The sequence below is a fragment of the Gossypium arboreum genome, chromosome 1 (assembly GCF_025698485.1).
Source record: "Gossypium arboreum isolate Shixiya-1 chromosome 1, ASM2569848v2, whole genome shotgun sequence".
Classification (NCBI taxonomy): domain Eukaryota; kingdom Viridiplantae; phylum Streptophyta; class Magnoliopsida; order Malvales; family Malvaceae; genus Gossypium; species Gossypium arboreum.
The window spans coordinates 6,284,814-6,294,839 of NC_069070.1; the positions used below are offsets into that span (position 1 = coordinate 6,284,814).

General features: G+C 32.0%; 1 long non-coding RNA gene across 1 annotated transcript; it reads right to left on the reverse strand.

The window, feature by feature from the left end:
- Positions 1 to 7,367: 7,367 nt before the first annotated feature.
- LOC128291366 (uncharacterized) lies at positions 7,368 to 9,250 on the reverse strand. The gene is made up of 2 exons (XR_008281170.1): positions 8,830 to 9,250; positions 7,368 to 8,095 (listed from the first exon to the last, which is right to left on the reverse strand). It is a non-coding gene; the product is annotated as an uncharacterized LOC128291366 (long non-coding RNA).
- Between the last annotated feature and the right edge of the window lie 776 nt (positions 9,251 to 10,026).

The window sequence follows — 10,026 nt, forward strand, 5'->3', positions numbered from 1 at the left end:
ATTATGATTAAATCTATTCAAGTGCCTAGTGTAACACCCCTAACTCGTATTCATCACCAGAACAGAGTTACGAGGCATTACCGGACTTATACGCTAGCATTTATAGAAAACAGAGTCATAAATTTCCATTCTAAATCAAAACTTTTCAAATTTCACCATAAAGTCCTTAATATAGACCTACGGGGCCCGTTACATGCTTTAGAAGTGAATTGGAACTAAACTGGTAACTTTGGAAAACTGTGAAAAATTTTCCTTGAAGTTAAGGGCATACGCCCGTGTGGCTTCCACAGCCGTGTGGCCAGCCTGTGGGCAGTTCTGACTTGTAATTTCTTAAGTATCAGAGAGGCACACGGCTTGGGCACACGCCCATGTGGTTAGGCCGTGTGATAATCTGATTTTTTACCATTTTTAGGCCATTTTCACATGATTTTGACACACGACCGTGCTTGAAACCCGTGTTCTTCACACAACCAAGGCACACGGTCGTGTCTTTTGCCTGTGTACTATCCTGACTTCATATTTAAGGATATTGGGGACACACGGTCTATCAACATGCCTGTGTGCAAGCTGTGTGTCTCACACGGTCTGATCACACACCCGTGTGACATGCCGTGTGGACTCAAAATGAACCTTATTGTTCAAGTTTACCAACCCTGCAAACCTTGAATAATAAGTAATTTAAATACAATCTTTGAACCAGTCCAAAACATGATTAAACATATCTAATACTATAATAGTACAACAATCCAACATAAGTATATTATCAACCATTAAACAAAGCAACTTTAAATTTACACTTAAGAACCATTCAAATTAGTTTAAAATGGACTATGTTATATCATTCACTTTACATCTATGAGCTAGCTATTAACAATCTTCACTAACATCTCTTATGTTCAAAATAACATCAAAAACAACCTAGGTTCATGTCATTCCTCAAGATAAGATACATCACCAAGTATTTGAGTTCGGGAGTTGGCTTGGATGCTGAGACGTTAGTCACTTTGTACCTAACCTGCGCACGGAAACAAACCGTACGCTGAGTATACACTCAGTGGTATTTCTATAAACCAATACTTAATTTATGCATTTATACTTAAACCATATATTTCAAAAAATAAACACATCATGAACATTTAATTAATTATCTTCATTTCATAATAACATTTATCATTAGAATTGAAACCAGTAAGATATACAATTTAGTCAATATCATTCAGTCTTCAATGCAGTAATTTACCCGTATTAACATAACTCAGACCTAGATGGATACACAGACCCAACCTATACACCGAGATAATATACAGTGTTTCATCAATGAAACCGAATACACCGTAATAAAGATAAGATAAAGAATAACGATACGATACGAGTACCTCATCGGAACAAATCTAGAACAGTAACAGTAACAGTAAGGAGACACTTATAGTGTCTCATCTACACAAAGTCGGAATATCCCTGAACACTTCCAATCCTATGGCATTCTAACTATATCTAACTAGCCCGACACTGTTAATAGGATTTTCATTTCACTTACAATTCATCATCAAAAATCAATATACATTTCAATTCAAATATTCATAAATCAACACAATACCACAATATCAATACTTACCTTAATTTCAATAGCCATACATAATATCAATAATATGTATCAAAATAACTATTAAGTTTGATTATAGAAATACAAACAGTAATTCTCGAGTTTATTCGTTATCTTCGCTCACTTTCTCTTTTCCCTTCTTTGATGACGTTTCCGGTGCTACGTTAGCTATGGAAAAATTAACATTTAAAATCATCAATACATATCATTTAAAAACACACTCTTCTATTTTCCATGTAACTTTTACAAAAATTCTAATTTAGTCCTTCCATCATAACCATTCTTTTTCTTCAAATAAATCTCATATTTTCATTTAATACCTACTTTAAACAAGTTTCAGCTCTTCATATTCAATATAAAACATCAATTCTACAATTTAGACAATTTAGTCCCTACTATAACAAAACTTATATCTCTCTTTACAATTCAATCCTTCTCCCACTTTTAACTTGAATTTGTATCATTTTATCTCATAATTCATCTATTTATTCAACTTAATTAATATCTAAAAATTCACTAACTTCCTAAATTTCAACATAACTTTGTTCTAGGATTCCAAAAACATCAAAATTATAAGAAAATGGACTAAATTAACTTACCAATTAAGCTTTAACCTTCAAAACCCTAATTTCCCCTTTTCTTTTTCGTTTCCTTTCTTTCTTTCCTATTTCGTTTCATTCTCTGTTCTCTTTTTCTATTTTGTTTCTTTTATTTATTTTAACTATTATATTATATTATTATTATAATAACATATTATATATATAAATATCTTATACTTAAAATATAAGTAAATACATATATATTTTACATTTGTATAAATAAAATTATTACAAATGTATTAATTTATACCACACATTTGTCCCCTTTTGGTTTATTTACTAATTTAGTCCCTTCACTTTTCTTTAGTCTATAATTAAACTTTTACACTATATTCAATCTAGTCCTTTCACTAAATTAACATTAATTCAAGCTAATTCGCCTAGCCAAAATCTAATTAACTACACTGCTAGCTTCGTAAATATTTCTAATAAATATTTATGAATTCATTTTACGGAAATAATGACCCAAAAATTTGATTTTTCGATACCTGTAAACTTTGGGTCATTACATTTCTCCCTCTCTTAATAAATTTTGTTCTCGAAATTTACCTGAAAAGAGATTAGGGTACTATGATCTCATTGTATCCTCTGGTTCCCACGTTACTTCTTCAATATTATGACTTCTCCACAACACTTTTACTAAGAGAACTCGTTTATTTCGTAATTCATTTACCTCACGTGCCAGTATTTTAATCGGTTCTTCTTCATATGACAAATCAAGTCGAATCTCCATATCTTCAGTTGAAATTACATGAATAGGATCATATATGTATCTTCTTAATATAGAAACATGGTAAACATCATGAATCTTCTATAATTGAGGGGGTAAAGCTAAACGATATGCCACCGGTCCAATTCTTTTTATAATTCCATACGGTCCAATATATCGTGGACTCAATTTACCCTTCCGATCAAATCTCAAGATTTTCTTCCAAATAGAGACTTTAAGAAATACTTTATCTCTAACTGAGTACTCTATGTCTCGATGTTTCAGATTTGCATATGATTTTTGCCTGTCAAAAGCTTCCTTTAATCTTTCTCGAATCTTTTTAACAGTACTTTCTGTTTCTTGAATCAACTCTGGACCAATCACTTTCCTTTCATGTAATTCTGTCCAACACACTGGTGATCGACATCTCCGACCATATAAAGCTTCATACAGTGTCATTTGAATACTTGATTGGAAACTATTATTATATACAAACTCAACTAATGATAAATAACGTTCCCAACCTGATTCAAAATCAATGATACAAGCTTGGAGCATGTCTTCTAAAATCTGAATGACTTGTTCTGACTGTCCATCAGTATGTGGATGAAAAGCTGTACTAAAATGAAGTCGAGTACCAAGAGACTCATGCAACTGTTTCCAGAACCTTGATGTAAACCGTGGATCCCGGTCAGAAATTATCGATATAGGAATACCATGTAATCTCACAATTTTCTGAATGTAAGTTTCTTCTAATTTCTGAAGTGACCAATCCGTTCTAACTATTATAAAATGAGCTGACTTTGTGAGCCAATCAATTATCACCCAAATAGCATTTTTCTTACTTGCTGACAATGGTAACTCGGTTAAAAGTCCATCGTGATGCAGTATCATTTCTATTCAGGAATATTAATAGGCTGAAATAATCCAGTCGGAACCTGATGTTCAGCTTTAACTCGTTAACATATTAAACATTTAGCCACATATTCCACTATATCTCTTTTCATACCTGGCCACCAATACAGTTCTAGTAAATCACGATACATCTTTGTTCCTCCGGGATGTAATGTAAAAGAACTGTTATGTGCTTCTCGGAGTATTAACTCTTTCAATTCTGAAGTAGTTGGAATACAAAGTCGATTTTGATATCTCAAATAATTATGTTCATCAATGCTAAAATTTTCTATCATATCATTCTGCACCATCTTTCTCTTCTTCATTAGCTTTTCATTTTTAACTGTGCTGCTTTGATTTGATCAAACATTACTGGTTTTACTCTTAATTTAGCCAGAAGAATTCCATTATCAACAATACTGAGCTGTGCAAACATTGTTCTCAATTCAGTTGCAACCTTCCTACTTGATGCGTCAGCTACCACATTAGCTTTACCCGAATGATAGTCAATAACACAATCATAATCTTTTAAAAGTTCTATCCACCGACGCTGTCTCAAATTCAATTCTTTCTATATTAGAAGATACTTGAGACTTTTATGATCAGTGTAGATATAACACTTCTCACCATACAGATAATGTCTCTAAATCTTTAAAGCAAAAATCACCGCTGCTAATTCCAGATCATGAGTCGGATAGTTACGTTCATGCGGTTTCAATTGCCGTGAAGCATAAGTAATTACCTTTCCATTTTGCATCCGTACACACCCGAGACCATTTAAAGAAGCATCGCTGTACACAACAAAATCTTTTCCCTACTCCGGTAAAATAAATATTGGTGCTTCTGTTAACATTTGCTTCAACGTTTCAAAACTTTTCTGACATTGTTCACTCCAAACAAATGGAACATTCTTTTGTAGTAAATTTGTCATCGGTAAAGCTATCTTTGAAAATCCATTTACAAATCTTTTGTAATATCTGGCTAAAACCAAGGAAACTACGTACTTCTGATACATTTTTGGGAACTTTCCACTGAATTATGGCTTCAATCTTCTTTGGATCTACTCTAATCCCATCTACTGATGCTACGTGACCAAGAAATACAACCTTCGGTAACCAAAACTCACACTTACTCAATTTCCCATACAATTGCTTCTCTTGCAATATTTGCAAAACAATTCGAAGATGCTGTTCATGTTCAGTTTCAGACTTTGAATATACTAGAATATCATCAATAAAAATCACTATGAATTGATCCAAATATGGCTGAAAAATTTAGTTCATAAGATCTATAAAAGCAGTCGGAGCATTTGTTAAGCCAAATGGCATTACCAAAAATTCATAATATCCATACCGTGTACGGAAAGCTGTCTTCGGTACATCACTCTCCTTTACCTTTAACTGATAATATCTCGACCTCAAATTAATTTTTGAAAATACATAAGCTCCCTTTAGTTGATCAAAGAAATCATCAATACGAGGTAACGAGTATTTATTCTTAATAGTCACCTTATTCAACTGTAGATAATCAATACACAACCGCATCGAACCATCTTTCTTTTTAACTAATAACACTAGAGTTCCCCACGGTGACGTACCAGGTCGTATAAACCCTCGGTCCAATAAGTCTTGCAGTTGTACCTTCAGCTTCTTCAACTCAGTAGGTGACATTCGATATGGAGGTATTAACACTGGATCTATACCCGGGTATACTTCAATTACAAATTCCACTTCCCAATCAGGAGGCAATCCAGACAATTCTTCAGGAAACACATCAGGCAATTCACATACATTTCGAATTTTACTACACTGACTTTCAACTGAATTGGAATTAATAACATATGCTAAGAAAGTAGCACATCCTTGATAAAGAAGCTTACTAGCTTTAATTGCTGCAATAACACGAACTGATCTACTGGTCTGAATACCATTTTTACTTCAATCTGATCACCATTCTCATTCTGAACAGTAAATTTCTTTCTATAACAGTCTAAAATTACTCCATGTTCTGACAATCAATCCATACACAGTATAATGTCAAAGTCGCTGAATGGCATAATTAACAGATCAACAGAAAAGATTTTATCCTGAATCATTAATGGACATCTTCGACATATCTGATTCACTAATATAGTTTACCCCAATGGACTAGACACTTCTATCGTTATTCTAGATAATTTAGGTTTTAAATTTTTCGTCTCTACTATTTTTTATTAACATAGGAATGTGACGATCTTGGATCTATTAAAACATAAACGGGTTCTAAATGTAATAAGAATATACCTGTCACTACATCATGAGCATCTCCCTCATCTCGAGTTCTTACAACATATGCTCGGGCCGGAGCTCTTACTTTAGATTGTTGTGTAGCATTTTCACTAGTATTTCTAGTACCTCCTCTAGCAACTGGACCACTTTGGCCTGATCCCTGGCCTGTAGAAGCAGATTCAGATCTTTGTGATACCGTTGGTGCTACCTTACCAACCTTCGGACAGTCTTTTACAAAATGATCAATGTATCCACATCGGAAACAACCCCCAGTTAATCTTCTACATTCATCCCTATGTCTGTTCTCGCAATGTTCACATTCTAGAATTTCAGTATAATCATATTAGGGTTTTAAGGCAACTAATAAAATCTTTTAGGGTTCATGTGTACGGTTCACATAAGGCTGAAGCAATAAAGTTTTGTTCGAGATGTATCACTATAACAGTTCAATTTTTATTGGTGCTAGAAAAAGTAGTTTTGGAATCTCATTTTCATAAATTGGACCCGTAAAATATTTACGAGATTGGTATAAAAGTTTATTAAAGTTTAGCCCAACAATTTGTCTATTAATTGCTTGATTAACGTATATGGATCAAATTGTAAAAGTCTTATCACTATAAATTTTTAATTGGTCAAAGAATTAGATACTTAAATTACAATTAACCGAAGGTCCCAAATGATAATTAAATCATTTTATTTTATGACTTAGTGGATTATGATGTAAGAATCCACTTGTTTTGATTAATGATGATTATGTTTAATTAATTAAAGTTTAATTAAAATAATTAAGTAATTATAAAATTTGGTGGAATTTTACTCTTTTCTTCTTCCTATCTTCATCAAAACAAACGTGAAAACCTAAGGAAAATCATTTTTAGCTAAAAATTCAATCCCTAATTGGTAAGTTTTTGTCTTTTTTTTTGTAATTTTTATATTTTTGAGATTATGGGAGCTTAATTTAGTTAGTTTGTATATCAATTGTAAAATTGTTAAAATTTTTAAAGTTTTCATTATTGGTTTCTTCCAGAATTTGGTGTTAAATCAATATATTTTAAGCTTAAATATGAAAAGGACTAGATTATAATGTTTAATTGTTAGTTTTGTTAAAAAATCAAAGTGAATAAAATGTAAAATTTATGTGAAAAATATTAGTAGTAATGAATAATAGAGGATCCCTAATGGATGTAATTGAGATCGATTTTAAAATCAAGACTTAAAATTGAATAATATAATTATTTTAATTTCAAGGACTAAATTAAAATTTAAGGGCATTCAGATGGTACTTGTACTTTCAATTTATCCAATTTGGTATCTATACTATTTTTCCGGTGTTAAGTTCTGACAATAAATGACTTGTGGCCCACTGTTATAATGCCACATGGCCTTGTGGGCCACAGCAAAAATTGAACGTTCTGACCATAGGGACTTGGTAGAAATTATCCATTTTCATTTTTAAGGTCAAAATCATTTTTTAAAAATAAATAAATTAAATTGAAACGAACTCCCTTTTGGTCGCCGCGGCTGTCGACCAGACTTCCAATTACTTAATCCGATCACTGGCACCAACAGAGTCTTCCTCCTCCTCTCTTTTGCCTCTTTGCCTTCTCCATTATTTGGATCACCATCAACCTTACCACTCTCCTAATCTCCCACACCTCCACTGCTCACCATCTCCTCCTCCCAACAACACCAATTTTCACTCTCGCCCCCTCTCTAAACTGCACCACTCACATCCCTTTAAAACATCCAATCCCTTCTCTTGATTCCCACACCGTCTTTAACCCTAAATACTACAACTTACACTGCCCACCACCATTACACTAACCACACAACCTCAAAGCCCCACTCGATTCCCATACCCACCACGATCGTCCCCCAACCCATTACCCGATTCCATCTTCTAGCCCCAATCTTGTCAAAGACTCACCTAACCCATCATGAAAACCCAATCAAAATTCAACCAATAAGCTCAATAAAAACAATCAATCTTCAAAGAGAGAGGAGGCTTCAAATCTAGCGCAAACTGGAGAAAGAAAGGGAGGCTCTAGATTAGTTTACAAGGATAGGAGTAATCAAGGAAAAGGGAAGGGGTAAGAAAAAAAATTATTTATGAATTTTAATAATTTTTACCTAAAAAATAGTAAAGGGAAATTTTTTATCAAGTCCTTATTTTGCTTTTTAAGTATGTTCCACAATGCCACACTTCTATGTTTTAAATTAGCGGTGCTAGATTGGAGTACCAAAATAATAGACGGAACAAAAGTACAAGTATTACATTGATTGAAAAACATAACTACCACAATGAAAGATTTGGTAGAGTACAGGGGTAATTTTTGCTATTATCCCAAAATTAAATATACTTTTAACTATATATAATGATAATAAAAGATATATAAACGTTCTGCAATCAAATTTTTATATTAAACTTGACATTTACAAATTCAAAATATTTCAAAAAATATTTTCGTTGAATCTGAAAATTATTTTTAACAAACATAATTTTGAAAATGATTTTTTGGTATAAAATAAATTAAGTCATGCCTATAAAATAGCAAACTTAATGCTTCTACCATCTTCCACTATTATCTGGTAGATATTCTAATGTGATGGATAATCAAAATAACCAAACGATCTATTTGTCTTCATCTACTTTAGCTAAATAATCAATAACTTGATTCTCATTCTGAATGCACCGAAATTTAACTTATCGATTCTTGGAGCACCATATATCATTCTAATCTCATCAATGTTACTTACTGCTGCTAGATTGTTTCGAACAACTTTCCAATTCCACTTGTCTAAAGCATCGACCCCAAGTTAGTTTCAGACCTTCTAGGACAGCCCAAGCCTCTCACCACCTCACCTATTGCCGCCCTTGATCTGCTTCTTAACACTGAACCATCCCTGTTGATCTTAACCCATCGAGGAGGAGCCGATGGTTGCCATCTTTTTACCGTCATGGACTTGAAAATGATATTAAAATTGGTGAAAAAGCTATGAAATCATGTGTTTCCATTTTTTTTCAAAACCTATGGAATCATGTGTTAATCAAGAAGTGATGTTATCTTTAATAGCTAATGTTTTTTTATTCTCCTCTACCCAATAGAGAAAAAGCCAGAAAAAGAAAAAGGTGTTACTGTCAATCTATCAAGATTCTGGGAATAAAAATCTATGGTTTTAAATTAAGTTTGAGAAAGTTTTTTCTTTTTAATAAATATTTAATCAAAGTGGCCTGAAAAATGAAATTTGAATGTTGGCCACCACTTCTTGTCGTCGTTTTGACAGCAACTGCAGCATCCTGTTTTAGACTTTTGATTTTGAAGTCAAAATTATCGTTTTGTGAATTTCGATTCACTGTGAATCACAATTTTTCATTTTTTTATTTATTTAAAACAGATGAATGTGCCAGAATGAAATCCAACAGTGGAATTTATTATTGATCTTCTATATGTTTACGCTTTTAATACATACTAAAATTATAAATATGTGAATATATTATACTAAAATTATATATACTAAAACCATGTTCCTGAATAAATTATAGTTTATTAATAAAATAAGTTGATCAAATTTTGTTATAAAACCTTATATTGTGCTCAAATTATAAATTTAATCCTTGTACTCAAATATAATTAATTTTAATTATTATATTTTTGAATTATAAAACTTAACTTTTAACTTAAAGTGTAATTATTGAAACCACTAACTAAAATAGTGTTTGCTTTTTTACGAATAATACGTAAAAATAATAAATTAACGTGACATTTTATATATATGATAATATGTTTATTGCATAAGATTTTGAAAGTAACAAATTGAAACAATTTAATAGAAGCACTTATATCGTTATTAAAATTTCAAAATTTCAAAATTTGCAAAATACAACTATAATTGACTAAATTATAATACAAAGCAATGTTCTTATAATCAAACTGATGATCAAAACAGTGAGGT